The following is a 14240-nucleotide window of genomic DNA, read 5'->3' on the forward strand; positions in this document are numbered from 1 at the left end:
TGTCATGTAGGGTGCAAGTGGTAGAGGTTAATGGTTCACTGTCTCAGGCAAAACTGATAAGTTGTGGTGTTCCGCAGGGTAGCATGCTTGGGCCACTACCCTTTTTACTGTATATAAACAATGTGAAAGATGCTTGTTCTTKTTGTATTTTCCTTTATGCGGATGACTCTAGACTTCTGGTGTCTCATAAAAGTAAAACTATGTTGGARAACATACTTAGCACAGAGCTTACTAACATTATCAAATGGCTTGGAGATAATAARCTATCTCTGCACTTAGGTAAAACAGAGGCAATACTGTTTGGGTCCAGACCCTAAACTGTGTAGGTCCTCTGAAATCAGAGTGGAGTTAGGGGGTGAGGTGCTGACTACTAAAACCTCTGTTAGCTACCTGGGATGCATCTTTGATGAAAACTTGGGGGGGTGTGAGCATGGCTATTAAAGTGCTAGCGAAGGTTAATGCCAGGACCAAGTTTTTGGCTAGAAAGTCAAAGCTGCTTGATAAGGACTCCATGAGTGATAGCCACTGCCCTCATTCAATGCCATTTTGATTATGCTAGTACTTCCTGGTTTGGGGGCTTATCTAAGCTTCTGAGGGGGAAACTCCATACAGCCCAGAATAAGCTGATCAAGGTAGTATTGAAGGTGAATCCGTGTACTCACATAGGCAGGAGCGGCTTTCAGGAACTCAACTTGCTGCCTGTTGAGGCTAGGGTGTCCCAGATTAGACTGGGTGTAATGGGTGCGTGTTGGTGGCAGGGAAGTCAGGCGCAGGAGAACGAACTTGGTATAAACGGAGTCATTTAATAAGTGCTCACAAAACTCAGAAAAATATAAATATAAAAAATAATAAAAGTTGGTACAAAACCCGTCACACACCAAAACATAACTTGCACATAACATACAATCTCCGACAAGGACATGAGGGGAAACAGAGGGTTAAATACACTACATGTAATTGATGGGATTAGAACCAGGTGTGAAGGAAGACAAGACAAAACCAATGRAAAATGAAAAATGGATCAGCGATGGCTAGAAGGCCGAGCACCACCCGAACAAGGAGAGGGACCGACTTCGGCGGAAGTCGTGACACTGGATCTGGTTTACAGGAGTATTTATGGTTCTGTTACTTTCCYCATGTTAGGGATGCACACAACCACAGCACMAGATCAGGTGTTGCTAATGTGTGCTTATACAGGTTCAGGAGTAATGCTGGGAAAGGTACTTTCTTGTGTACCGGAGCCTCAGAGTGGAATGAGTTGCCTCTGCCCATAAAAAYGATGTCCTCTTTCCAGCTTTAAAAATAAAGTAAAAAACAGTTTGATGACTTCTGTGCCTATATGAATGTACCCTACGACGTAACTGCAATGATGAGACAGATGTTCTTCTTCTTTGTTTTTATGTTTTATTATCTCGCTGCCATACTGTGTTCAACCATATTCGATCTTGCCTAGCCATCTTGTCTCAAGAGGACCACAATGGAAATCAATGGAAGTCCCAGATTTTATTGTGTGTTGTACTCAATGATTTTCCTTGTTTTTTTTAATGGTATAATTAATAAACTAAACTAAACTTATCTAATTTGGGGAAAATGTCTTGGAATATGTCTTTCCTGATGTTGGTCTGTGTTGCAGTTCCTGGATACTCTGGATCAGCTCTCTGTTCTTATCTTCCAGCACCGCATTTTCCTGAAACATTGAAAGCATGAGTTATTGACACAGAAAAGGAAGAAAATAAGCCCTTTTCAATTGCAGTAATTTTCAGATAATGCCATGGTAAAAAATACAAATGTTTAGATTTGTATTATTAATCAGGATAAAGTTACAGATGTAGGATCTTCATTTGAGCCAGTTTGCTACAGCAGGAAAATAATCCTGCAGCAACAGGAAATGTGAATTATTATGTGGATTATAAATCATGATAAGAGGTCATCTGCGCTCTTTTAAGGTCCTTACTACTGAATAGTGCCTGTTCCAGTTGTATAGGAGTCAAAATAAGAATACTGGAAGAGATGGAGAACCGCACACTGTTGAAAAAACAAATATATACAAAACTGAGGATTGAATGCAAAATAAAGATGTTTATTAAAACGTCATGGTGCCCAAAAAATCATGCAAGAAAGTGCATGAATGAAAGGTGAAAACAAATCGTTTTCGGCCTTTGGCCATCATCACTGTAAATCGTAAGCACACACACCTGGTTTCTATTTCAAAGATAATTGCATTATGTAAAACAGTTAAGAACACGTATTATAGAACACACTAGTGCTGTTAAGAGAAATTACCCTAAATCTCCTATTGCATGTCATTTCTCAGAGGCCGGTCACCCGTCTCCTCCATGTCCTTCTGTGCTATACAGCAGATAACATGTTCACGTTGGGGTGGCAATCTTGAATTTAGTCTTCTCCAGACAGAATGCCGGTGGATGTTCTATTTAAAAACTCTCCACCCAGCAGGCATGAATGAAGAATTGTTATTGAAGTGTTTTTTTGTAACTGATATATTGCCTCTTATTGGTGTTCAATACCCCCATCTAGTGGTCTCTCTAGCTCCCTACTCTTACAATSTTGTGTTATTTATTCTGCTGAAATGTTCACATTTTATATATGTAAAAAGCAATAATTGATGATATTTCTCTGTCTCTGTATATAATCTAGATCATGCATTCTGCATACTGATTMATAGATTTTCTGATGCGTTTTCTTGCTTGATCATGTGAAATGTACAATTATTACATGATAATAATTCGCATTATTTATAATATTTCCACAAACCCTAGTTGTTTCTTTGCAGCGTGCTCTGAGTCCATGAGTTCTATATTGTCGTGTCCGATCGGACTGTGGCTCCAGCCGTTAAAMGCAGCGATCGAACTCATCCAGAGGAACAGGGTAGACTTTATTTATTCTGGGTACTAATAGTATGCATGCTCCTACATTATTGTATAAACGGGGGTCTCGGTTTACTACAAATTCAATAGTCTCAGTACTGAGCGTCTCAGGGAGAATATCGGGTTCTGTGTCAATATGAAGAGATGTGTTCATGCGGTTGTAACTCTGTGCCTAGCTCACTGTTATAGTTAATGGTGGTCTTTAACTTCGAACTCTACATCTATCATATCTACAGTATACTTGGTACTTCTGTACTTGCTTAGATTTAACTTTTTGCAGTGCTCCCATTTCCGATAAAACTAAACTATCTGAAAAAAGAAAGACAAAAATAGGGGCCTACTGTGAGACTGACTTTGTGTCAGTCCAAAGAAAAGGGAAAAAGTAGCGGAAATGTGATAGTTGGTGATCATGTGTTTGGCCTACAGATTAAAGTGAAAATGTCTGTCACACCAACTTGCTAAATGTGTATTTACTATTTTTGTTTGCAAATAAATGGTTGAACATGAATGTACACTAAATGCAATGTTGGCTAATCTTCGAGGAATACTGGCAAAATATAGCGTGAAAGTATTTCTGGTGGTCTATTTGATATCATCGCATAATGGCCCAAATTACAATCCAGAATGTTTCGTGCATGTTCCAGTAGATGGCGGTCATTCGCTATCGTATGTCTTTTTCATCAATTACGTCAGAGTTCAACACATGGGAGAGTCAGAGCTCAGGTATGATAGACGAGTTCCCCACAAGTGATTACGAGTTGGACGGGCGTTCAAGTGGAGTTTTTGCAGTCGTATGCTCGTATTTAGGAATTAATATGCTGCAATCCCGGTAACGGGATCGATATGACAACAGCCAGTGAAAGTGCAGGGCGCCAAATTCAAACTACAGAAATCTCATAATTAAAATTCCTCAAACATACATGTGTCTTATACCATTTTAAAGGTAATCTTGTTGTTAATCCCACCAAAGTGTTCGATTTCAAATAGGCTTTTCAGCGAAAGCACCACAAACGATTATGTTAGGTCACCACCAACTCACAGAAAAACTCTGCCATTTTTCCAGCCAAAGAGAGGAGTCACAAAAAGCACAAAGAGATAAAATTAATCACTAACCTTTGATGATCTTCATCAGATGACACTCATAGGACTTCATGTTACACAATACATATATGTCTTGTTCGATTAAGTTCATATTTATATCCAAAAACCTCAGTTTACATTGGTGCCATGTTCAGAAATGCCTCCAAAATATCCGGAGAAATTGCAGAGAGCCACGTCAAATAACAGAAATACTCATCATAAACTTTGATGAAAGATACATGTTTTACAKAGAATTAAAGATACACTTGTTCTTAATGCAACCGCTGTCAGATTTCAAAAAGCTTTACGGCAAAACACAATATTCAATMATCTGAAAACAGCGTTCAGCCACAAAAGCATGCCATACAGTTACCCGCCCAAATTGTGCAGTCAACAAAACTCATAAAAAGCATTATAAATCTTCACTTACCTTTGCTGATCTTCATCGGAATGCACTCCCAGGACTCCCACTTCCACAAGAAATGTTTTTTTTTTCTCGATAATGTCCATAATTTATGTCCAAATAGCTATTTTTGTCGTGTGTTTGGTATACAAATCCAACGTCAGGGAAGCGCGTTCACTAAAACCTGACGAAATGTCCAAAAGTTCCATAACAGTCAGTAGAAACATGTYAAACGATATATTGAATCAATCTTTAGAATGTTTTTAACATAAATCTTGAATAACGTTCCAACCGGAGWATTACATTGACTTCAGATGAGCGATGGAACRGAGCTCCCTCTCTCTCATGGTCAAAGAATGGTCACCTCATGGCAGACCTGACTAATTATCCTCTCACCCGGCCCACCTTCACAGTAGAGTCATCAGACAAAGTTCTACAGACTGTTGACATCTAGTGGAAGCCGTAGGAAGTGAAAACTCATCCATATCTCGCTGTGATTTCAATGGGAGCTTGGTTGAAAATATACCAGCCTCAGAGTTTCCACCTCCGGTTTGGATTTTTTCTCAGGTTTTTGCCTGCCATTTGAGACATAATTCAAACAGTTTTAGAAACTTCAGAGTGTTTTCTATCCAATACTAATAATAATATGCATATATTAGCAACTATGACTGAGGAGCAGGCCGTTTACTCTGGGCACTTCTGTGCACCTTTCATCCAAGCTACTCAATACTGCCCTGCAGCCATAAGAAGTTAACGAGATGTTATGAATGTAGCATTAGATAGAAGTTATAAAGTGTGCACCAAACCGCACGATCTACCCTTAAAATACAATAGTTTAATAGGACAGGTATTTTCTTTTACATGTAAAASACAAATAACATCGGAATAGATTTCTAAAAGCCTTTCATTTGCTGATTATGTCGAGGAAGACGGCCCTTGTGTAGCTGGAGCAGCACTGTGCATCGCTGCAGGAGAGCAAAGTCCGCATCTCATGCGATATAGACAGGACAGACAGACAGTCAGTGGCCAGTGCCAGGAAATTCCCCATCCGGCATGAGAAACTAGGGGTGAGTAAATATATGAAACAAAAATATAAACGCAACATGCAAGTTACAGTTCATATAAGGAAGTCAGACATTTAGGCCCTAATCTATGGATTTCACTTGACTAGGGAATACAGATATGTATCTATTGGCCACAGATACAACAACAAAAAGTCTGTATCTGGTGTGACCACCATTTGCCTCATGCAGCATGACACATCTCCTTCACATCGAGTTGATCAGGCTGTTGATTGTGGCCTGTGGAATGTTGTCCCACTCCCCTTCAATGGCTGTGCGAAGTTGCTGGATATTGGCGGGAACTGGAACACGCTGTCATACACGTCGATCCAGAGCATCCCTAACATGGGTGACATGTCTGGGGAATTTTTACAACATTTTAGAGAAATAAGCTTTTTGTGTGTATGAAAAGTTTTGGGAATATTTTATTTCAGCTCATGAAACATGGGACCAACACTTTAGATGTTGCATTTATATTTTTGTTTGGTGTAGAATCGATAGTATCTTAAGATATCTTTAAACATACCTTAAGATGATAAAGGTAAAATATATTGAAAAATATATTAAAATAAGATCAATTACTTGTATTAAACCTTTGTCAGTGTAGCCATTTACAGTAGTACCCTATATGGGTTGATAATGGCAGATTTTAGCTCTATTAAGGGCCTAAATTGGAATGTAGAGGCTGTATAGTAACATGCTATAGGCTCTTCGCTTCACAGCACTGTATGGGTTTTGACTGACAGCCTTTCTGAATTTGAGCACCCATGCACGACAAGAAGTTGCCCACACCCCTCCCGGTAATTGGGCAACTTTTGTACATTTGTTGTTGTCTGTGTCAGGGAAATCCTGTAAATGAAGATGACTTGATGTATTTTGAAAGATGAGAAATTGAGGATTATAATACAGTGCCTTCAGAAAGTATTCATACCCCATGACTTAATCCACATGTTGATGTGTTACAGCCTCAATTTAAAATTAATAAAAAAATAACAATCTCACCCATCTACACACAATACCCATAGTGAAAAAATGTTTTTAGATTTTTTGCAATGTATTGAAAATKAAATACAGAAATATCTCACTTACATAAGTATTCACACCCTTGAGTCAATACTTTGTAGAACCTTTGACAGCGATTACAGGTGTAAGTTTTCTGGGTAAGTCTCTGAGAGCTTTCCACACCTAGATTGTGAAAAATGTGCCCATTATTCTTTTCAAAGTTCTTCAAGCTCTGTCAAATTGGTTGTTGATCATTGCTAGACAACCAATTTCAGGTCTTGCCATAGATTTTCAAGTCAAAACCCTAATTCGGCAACTCAGGAACATTCACTGTCTTCTTGGTAAGCGACTCCAGTGTAGATTTGGCCTTGTGTTTTAGGTTATTGTTCTGCTGAAAGATGAATTCATCTCCTAGTGTTTGGTGGAAGCAGACTGAACCAGGTTTTCCTTTTGGATTTTGCCTGTGCTTAGCTCCATTCTGTTTCTTTTTTATCCTGAGAAACTCCTCAGTCCTTTTACAAACATACCCATAACGATTACAAACATACCCATAACATGATGCAGCCACCACTATGCTTGAAAATATGAAGAGTGGTACTCAGTAATGTGTTGTATTGGATTTGCCCCAAACATAAAACTTTGTATTCAGGACAAAAAGTGAATTGCTTTGCCACATTTTTTCACTATTACTTTAGTGCCTTGTTGCAAACAGGATGCATGTTTTGGAATATGTTTATTCTGTACAGGCTTCCTTCTTTTCACTCTGTCAATTAGGTTACAATTGTGGAGTAACTACAACGTTGTTGATCCATCCTCAGTTTTCTCTTATCACAGCCATTAAATCAAATCAAATCAAATTTATTTATATAGCCCTTCTTACATCAGCTGATATCTCAAAGTGCTGGACAGAAACCCAGCCTAAAACCCCAAACAGCAAGCAATGCAGGTGTAGAAGCACGGTGGCTAGGAAAAACTCCCTAGAAAGGCCAAAACCTAGGAAGAAACCTAGAGAGGAACCAGGCTATGAGGGGTGGCCAAGATTATAACAGAACATGGCCAAGATGTTCAAATGTTCATAAATGACCAGCATGGTCAAATAATAATAATCACAGTAGTTGTCGAGGGTGCAGCAAGTCAGCACCTCAGGAGTAAATGTCAGTTGGCTTTTCATAGCCGATCATTAAGAGTATCTCTACCGCTCCTGCGGTCTCTAGAGAGTTGAAAACAGCAGGTAAGGGACAGGTAGCACGTCCGGTGAACAGGTCAGGGTTCCATAGCCGCAGGCAGAACCTGTCTCTTATACACATCTAGATGTGTATAAGAGACAGGAACTAGAGGGATATCTTCAACCACCAACTTACCATCCTGAGACAAGGCCGAGTATAGCCCACAAAGATCTCCGCCACGGCACAACCCAAGGGGGGGGGGGGGGGGTGCCAACCCAGACAGGAAGATCACGTCAGTGACTCAACCCACTCAAGTGACGCACCCCTCCTATGGGGCTGTCTCTTATACACATCTAGATGTGTATAAGAGACAGGGCCAAGATTATAACAGAACATGGCCAAGATGTTCAAATGTTCATAAATGACCAGCATGGTCAAATAATAATAATCACAGTAGTTGTCGAGGGTGCAGCAAGTCAGCACCTCAGGAGTAAATGTCAGTTGGCTTTTCATAGCCGATCATTAAGAGCTGTCTCTTATACACATCTAGATGTGTATAAGAGACAGGTTTTTGATCCATCCTACAGTTTTCTCCAATCACAGCCATTAAACTCTGTCACTGTTTTAAAGTCACCATTGGCCTCATGGTGAAATCCCTGAGCGGTTTCCTTCCTCTCTGGAAACTGAGTTAGGAAGGACGCCTGTATTGTTGTAGTGACTTGGTGTATTGATAAACCATCCTAAGTGTAATTAATAACTTCACCATGCTCAAATGGATATTCATTGTCTGCTTGTTATTCTAAACTGCTTGTTTTTTCACATTAACCAATAGGTGCCCTTATTTGCGAGGCATTGGATAACCTCCCTGGTCTTTGTGGATGAATCTGTGTTTGAAGTTCACTGCTCGACTTAGGGATCTCACAGATAATTGTATGTGTGAGGTACAGATATGAGGTAGTCATTCAAAAATCATGTTAAACGCTATTATTGCACACAGAGGGAGTCCATACAACTTATTATGTGACTTGCTAAGGACATCTTTACTCCTGAACTTATTTAGGCTTGCCATAACAAAGGGGTTGAATACTTATTCACTCAAGACATTTCAGCTTTTAATTTTTAATTAATTTGTAAAAATTTCTAAAAACATAATTCCATTTTGACGTTATGGAATTTTGTGTGTAGGCCAGTGACAAACGAATCTCAATTTAGTCCATTTTAAATTCAGACTGTAACACAACAAAATGTGGAAAAAGTCAAGGAGTGTGAATACTTTCTGAAGGCTCTGTAAATAGGTCTACTGCTTYGTTGTCATACAAGCAAGCCAAACATCCGTGAGTCCAAATGTGCACTTCTGATTTCCAAATCATAAAACTCAAATCATGTACAGTGTCAACGTTTATGATCAATTTGTTTGATGTACAAGATACTATGTCGTCATACCCTGGGTTGTTTGTTTATTGTGAAGAAAAATGCACTCATGACTTGTTTCTATGCACACCAAAATTACGATCTGTTTCTTTGAAATGTCTTGTGAAAGCCTAACACTTAAGATCTATTTTATAACTTAGCTAGTCATGTTGGCAATAGAACAAGCTTGCAAGTCATACCCACCTGACCTAGATTGCGATATATAATGGGACGTTTTTGGATTGTGTAAATACCAACAGTAATTGTGTGATGGTAGGAATGCAGGGTTGTGTTCCAAACGAAACAACTACAAGTGTGCTTGCTCCAGTTCCTCAGCGGCACAGCTAGGAGAGCGCGAAAGAAACATCTTATAGTTGACGACTCTTCTTTGCATTGAAACTGCTTATGAACATTGTATACTTTGGAGAGGTGTGTGTCTATTTGTAGACACCAGTTAGTCCCCTCTCAAATAATTGTCATTTTTTGTATTATGTGCACCTACTCCACATTTTCCAGCAATAGTCTTATCATGTTACTGAATGTATCCAGAGTATTTTCAGATTTTGTTATCAGCAAATGCATCGAAAAGTACAGTAAATGTAAAATGCACATAAAATCAACAGTGTAATGGTTGGAGTCAGTTTTGTGTCAGGTGAACTGCTGTGTACTCACCTCTGGTCTAATCATTTTCCCATTATCGCCAAACTGTTCTTTAAATTGCTCAAATGGTTATGTATATGCTTTTCATATTTCTTCTGTAAGATTTCAATTTAGCCCTATCCATCTACAGTCGGCCAGTGTAAAGGGTTAATAAGCAAAATTATCTGCCAATGATGTTAGATACTTTAGCTTGGTATGAAAAAACACACATTTGAACAAATTATCACTCAATATAAGATATTTAGGATAGCTTCGATTTCACTTTTTGCAGTGATCTACTACATTGTTGTAGGAATGATAAAAGTACTTTATATGCATTTTTATTGTGAGTACTTTTCACCTCTTTGTTTGTGTTTGTTGTCTCCAAAGTTGTTTATTTCAACAATGTGAGATCTCTGTATGGATGAAGACAACCCCAACCTGCCTCTGAGGCCAGGCGACCATCTCCCATTATCTCCACACCACCTCTCTCTTAGAACATGAACTCTCACTACTCCTATCCATACACATCACCTCGACCTGTACCTACACACCACTTCTACAGAGCTATGTATATCCCACCACCATCACCCCACAGCGACAGTGGCGCAACAACTACAGTCCCATCTTCCATCTATCCCAACCCAGCATCAATTCCCCTTCAACCTGGTCTCCAGGAGCACCAGGGGACCTGACTACAGGGTGTTCCACCACTATCATGGACCTTCCCCCCTGCCCTGGTGTAACTATTGACTTATGTCTAACTCATACTGGAACTACCACCAGTGCCTCTATGCCAACCCTCCTCCAACCAGGCCCCAGAGGTTCCAGAACCAGGTAGGGACTTGGCCCGAGGCCTTCACCCTGAGAGGAGAGCTTCTCTGGGGCAGGCTGGAGAGGGTGTACGGCCACCGCAGGGAACTGCCTGAGTTTGTGAGGGAGGACCTGCTAAATGCTACTTATTTGTTAATGTTCCATCTCATTATTTAAGTAACACACAGCTACCTCAGGCTACTACAGTACTGGAGTCATTCTGGTCTGGTGTTTTCATAAGGTGGTGTGCTACCATGCACTATTATGATTCATCAAGGTGTTCTGTAACATAATCATTAACATTAGCAAGTTTGCTTAAGGGAGGGGATTACTCGTTTTACTGTTTGCTTTGCAGCTACTGTTATAAACTCCTGTCATTTGCCTCTTATAGAACTCCCTGTCATGCAGTTCCACTCCCTCTCCTACATAACCCGCTGTCATTCTAACCCAGGACAATAACTTTTCCCTCGATGTCAACAAGACAGAGGAGCTGATCGTGGACTACAGGAAACGGAGGACCAAGCACGCCCCAGAACAACAGCAAAAGACCTTGTGAAGATGCTGGAGGAAGCAGGTACAAAGTATCGATATCCACAGTAAAACAAGTCCTATATCGACATAACCTGAAAGGCTGCACCGCAAGAACGAAGCCACTGCTCAAAAACCGCCATAAAAAAACCCAGACTACGGTTTGAAACTGCACATGGGGACAAAGATCGTACTTTTTGGAGAAATTTCCTCTGGTCTGATGAAACAAAAATAGAACTGTTTGGCCATAATGATCATTGTTATATTTGGAGGAAGAAGGGAGAGGCTTGCAAGCTGAAGAACACCATCCCAACCGTGAAGCACGGGGGTGGCAGCATCATGTTGTGAGGGTGCTTTGCTGCAGTACGGACTGGTGCACTTCACAAAATAGATGGCATCATGAGGTAGGAAAATTATGTGGATATATTGAAGAACCATCTCAAGACATCAGTCAGGAAGTTAAAGCTTGGTCGCAAATGGGTCTTCCAAATGGACAATGACCCCAAGCATACTTCCAAAGTTGTGGCAAAATGGCTTAAGGACAACAAAGTCAAGGTATTGGAGTGGCCATCACAAAGCCCTGACCTCAATCCTATAGAATATTTGTGGGCAGAACTGAAAAAGAGTGTGCGAGCAAGGAGGCCGACACACCTGACTCAGTTACACCAGCTCTTCAGAAGGAATGGGCCAAAATTCACCAAACTTATTGTGGGACGCTTGTGGAAGGCTACCCAAAACATTTGACCCAAGTTAAACAATTTAAAGGCAATGCTACTAAATACTAATTGAATGTGTGTAAACTTCTGACCCACTGGGAATGTGATGAAATAAATAAAAGCTGGAATAAATCCTTCCCTCTACTATTATTCTGACATTTCACATTCTTGAAATAAGGTGGTGATCCTAACTGACCTAAGACAGGGAATTTTTACTTGGATTAAATGTCAGGAATTGTGAAAAACTGAGTTTAAATGTATTTGGCTAAGGTGTATGTAAACTTCCGACTTCAACTGTAATTCTGACTAGTATGACTAGTCATTGTATTTCTATGTCTGTCATTGATGTTTATGGACTCTGCTCTTTTCTCTGTCATCACCATGATTCAAGGTTCCATGGAACTATCTTGATCAACTCTCTCAGTGGAGAGATAAGACATACAGTAGTTGGGGAAGGGTGTGGGTATGCTGAATGGTATTACACTATACAGATAATCCTGAATGAATTGTGAATAATGATGAGTGAGAAAGTTAGACAGGGTCAAAGATCATACCCCCAAGCCATGCTAACCTCCCCTTTTATTGTTAATGGTGAGAGGTTAGCATGTCTTGGGGGTATGATCTTTGACCCTCTCTAACTTTTTTCACTCATCATTATTCACAATTCATTCAGGATTATCCGTAATCATGGAAGCATCCATATTAATGTAGAAGTGTTTAGAAACATGTTCTATTCTTATTTATAATGAATGTGACTCCAAAATGACACAATACATTATTTAGCATTCATTTCTATTGGGCACAAATAATCTGAAACACAACTTAAACAAACTGCAAATGCATCCAAGAAGTTTGTAGAGTCACAAGCTTGTTATGGGAATATGGGACCAAATACTAAACTTTTGAGTACTTTATTTATACTAATTTTTAAGGGTGTCAATAATATATATATTTTTTTAAGTATTACTTGTTAAACAATAATTCCACCATTATTTKGAGCATACAATATAGCTCAATTTTTTATGATTTATTTTATACAGCCATTATTTCTCATCTTTATCAAGGGTGTCAATAATTTTGGACCCCACTGTAAGTGTCACAGATTATTTTACAATAAATTAATGTTTGACTGTCAATTATAACCATTGCCACAGTGTTTAAATAAACAATCATTATGATAAGATTGTAAAGATTAATGAGACATACAGTGTATTTTCTGAACAGGACATGTTTATTTATTTACAAGTTATCTATAAATACAAAATACATACCCAGATTACAGACCTCAGCAGTTTATAACATGACATAAAGCTCAATTGTAATGTGCTGACTACTGTACATGTTATCTACAGAAGTGAAGAATAGTTATTTTATTTGAAACCACATATTTGCCATGGAAAGCCAGAGAATACATTTTCCTCATATAGAGGTATAGATGCTGTCTTGTTATCCTGATAAGCAGTGCCTTGTCAGAAGAACTGAGCATCTCCATCTCCTCTCATTCTCCTCCCATATTGTGTCTTCCTCAGCTTCTCTCTCCATATAGGCTTTAACACCTTTACAATCCTATAAAATGGCTTCTGTAATACTTGTTTTCTTTCAATATCCCTTTCATGCCGAGGTGAAAAGCCGCCAACTTTACCATGCCGTTAACTTTTTACCGCCTTTTCTTTATATCTGAAAGGTATTTCTGTTAATTAACAAAACATGTACCTTTTATAGTGGTATTATGTTTAAAAGTCCCGCCAATGCCTCAGTGTAAAACGTTAGCTTTCATCTTACCGGTTTAGGCACCCATTAAATCATGAACATTATATTGTTGTCCGACATYAAACTTGTCCATTTCAATCACAAAGCTTCACAGATATGCTTTTAATGCATTTATTATCTCCATTTAAATATATGTAGTTCTGTCCTTGAGCTGTTCTTGTCTATTGTCACAGAAACGCTACGGCATTTAGCCTGGGGGAACGCACCAAACGCGTCTCCCATTTCATATTTGTATCTTGACCTTATATTTAGCTAATAAATTGTGGGTTCAATATGCCTAAGTTTTTCTAATTTATACAACAAATCACTAGTAGGCTATTTGTCTTAAGCCAAGATAACTGGTAGGGAGTTTGAAATGAAAGAAAGCATGCACTGGTGTGATCACATTGGCTGGTGATGACAAATTTACTGCAGTATTAGGCCTAATATTTAGCCAGCGGAATGATGGGTCAACAAGAATGAGCTTCTTCAGCTACCCATTGCCTCCCTTTTCCAGATGAGCCTGTGTGCAATTATACAAGCCGCGTCGCCATTCCTCTTCTCCTGGAGTGGCAAAAAGCTAACAGGTTACAATACTTTGTTGGATATTTATGCATGTTTTTGAATATTTAGTGATATTTAGACTGTCTGCTGTCCAAGGTTACTAATAAAAAGCAGTTGGCGAGGACGTTTGCTATCAAGCTATCAATGTGCATGAGATCTGGCAAAGCCGAGTGAGGGGAGGAAAAAAATATGAAACGTGGATCGAAAAAGCAACTTTCTCAAAT

At 39.2% G+C, this 14240-nt stretch overlaps 1 long non-coding RNA gene across 1 annotated transcript; it reads right to left on the reverse strand.

Annotated features, from left to right (window-relative positions):
- Positions 1-668: 668 nt before the first annotated feature.
- On the reverse strand, positions 669-2444 carry LOC111968681 (uncharacterized). The gene is made up of 3 exons (XR_002877906.2): positions 2284-2444; positions 1955-2025; positions 669-1687 (listed from the first exon to the last, which is right to left on the reverse strand). It is a non-coding gene; the product is annotated as an uncharacterized lncRNA (long non-coding RNA).
- Positions 2445-14240: the final 11796 nt, after the last annotated feature.

Source organism: Salvelinus sp. IW2-2015, linkage group LG1 (assembly GCF_002910315.2).
Source record: "Salvelinus sp. IW2-2015 linkage group LG1, ASM291031v2, whole genome shotgun sequence".
Classification (NCBI taxonomy): domain Eukaryota; kingdom Metazoa; phylum Chordata; class Actinopteri; order Salmoniformes; family Salmonidae; genus Salvelinus; species Salvelinus sp. IW2-2015.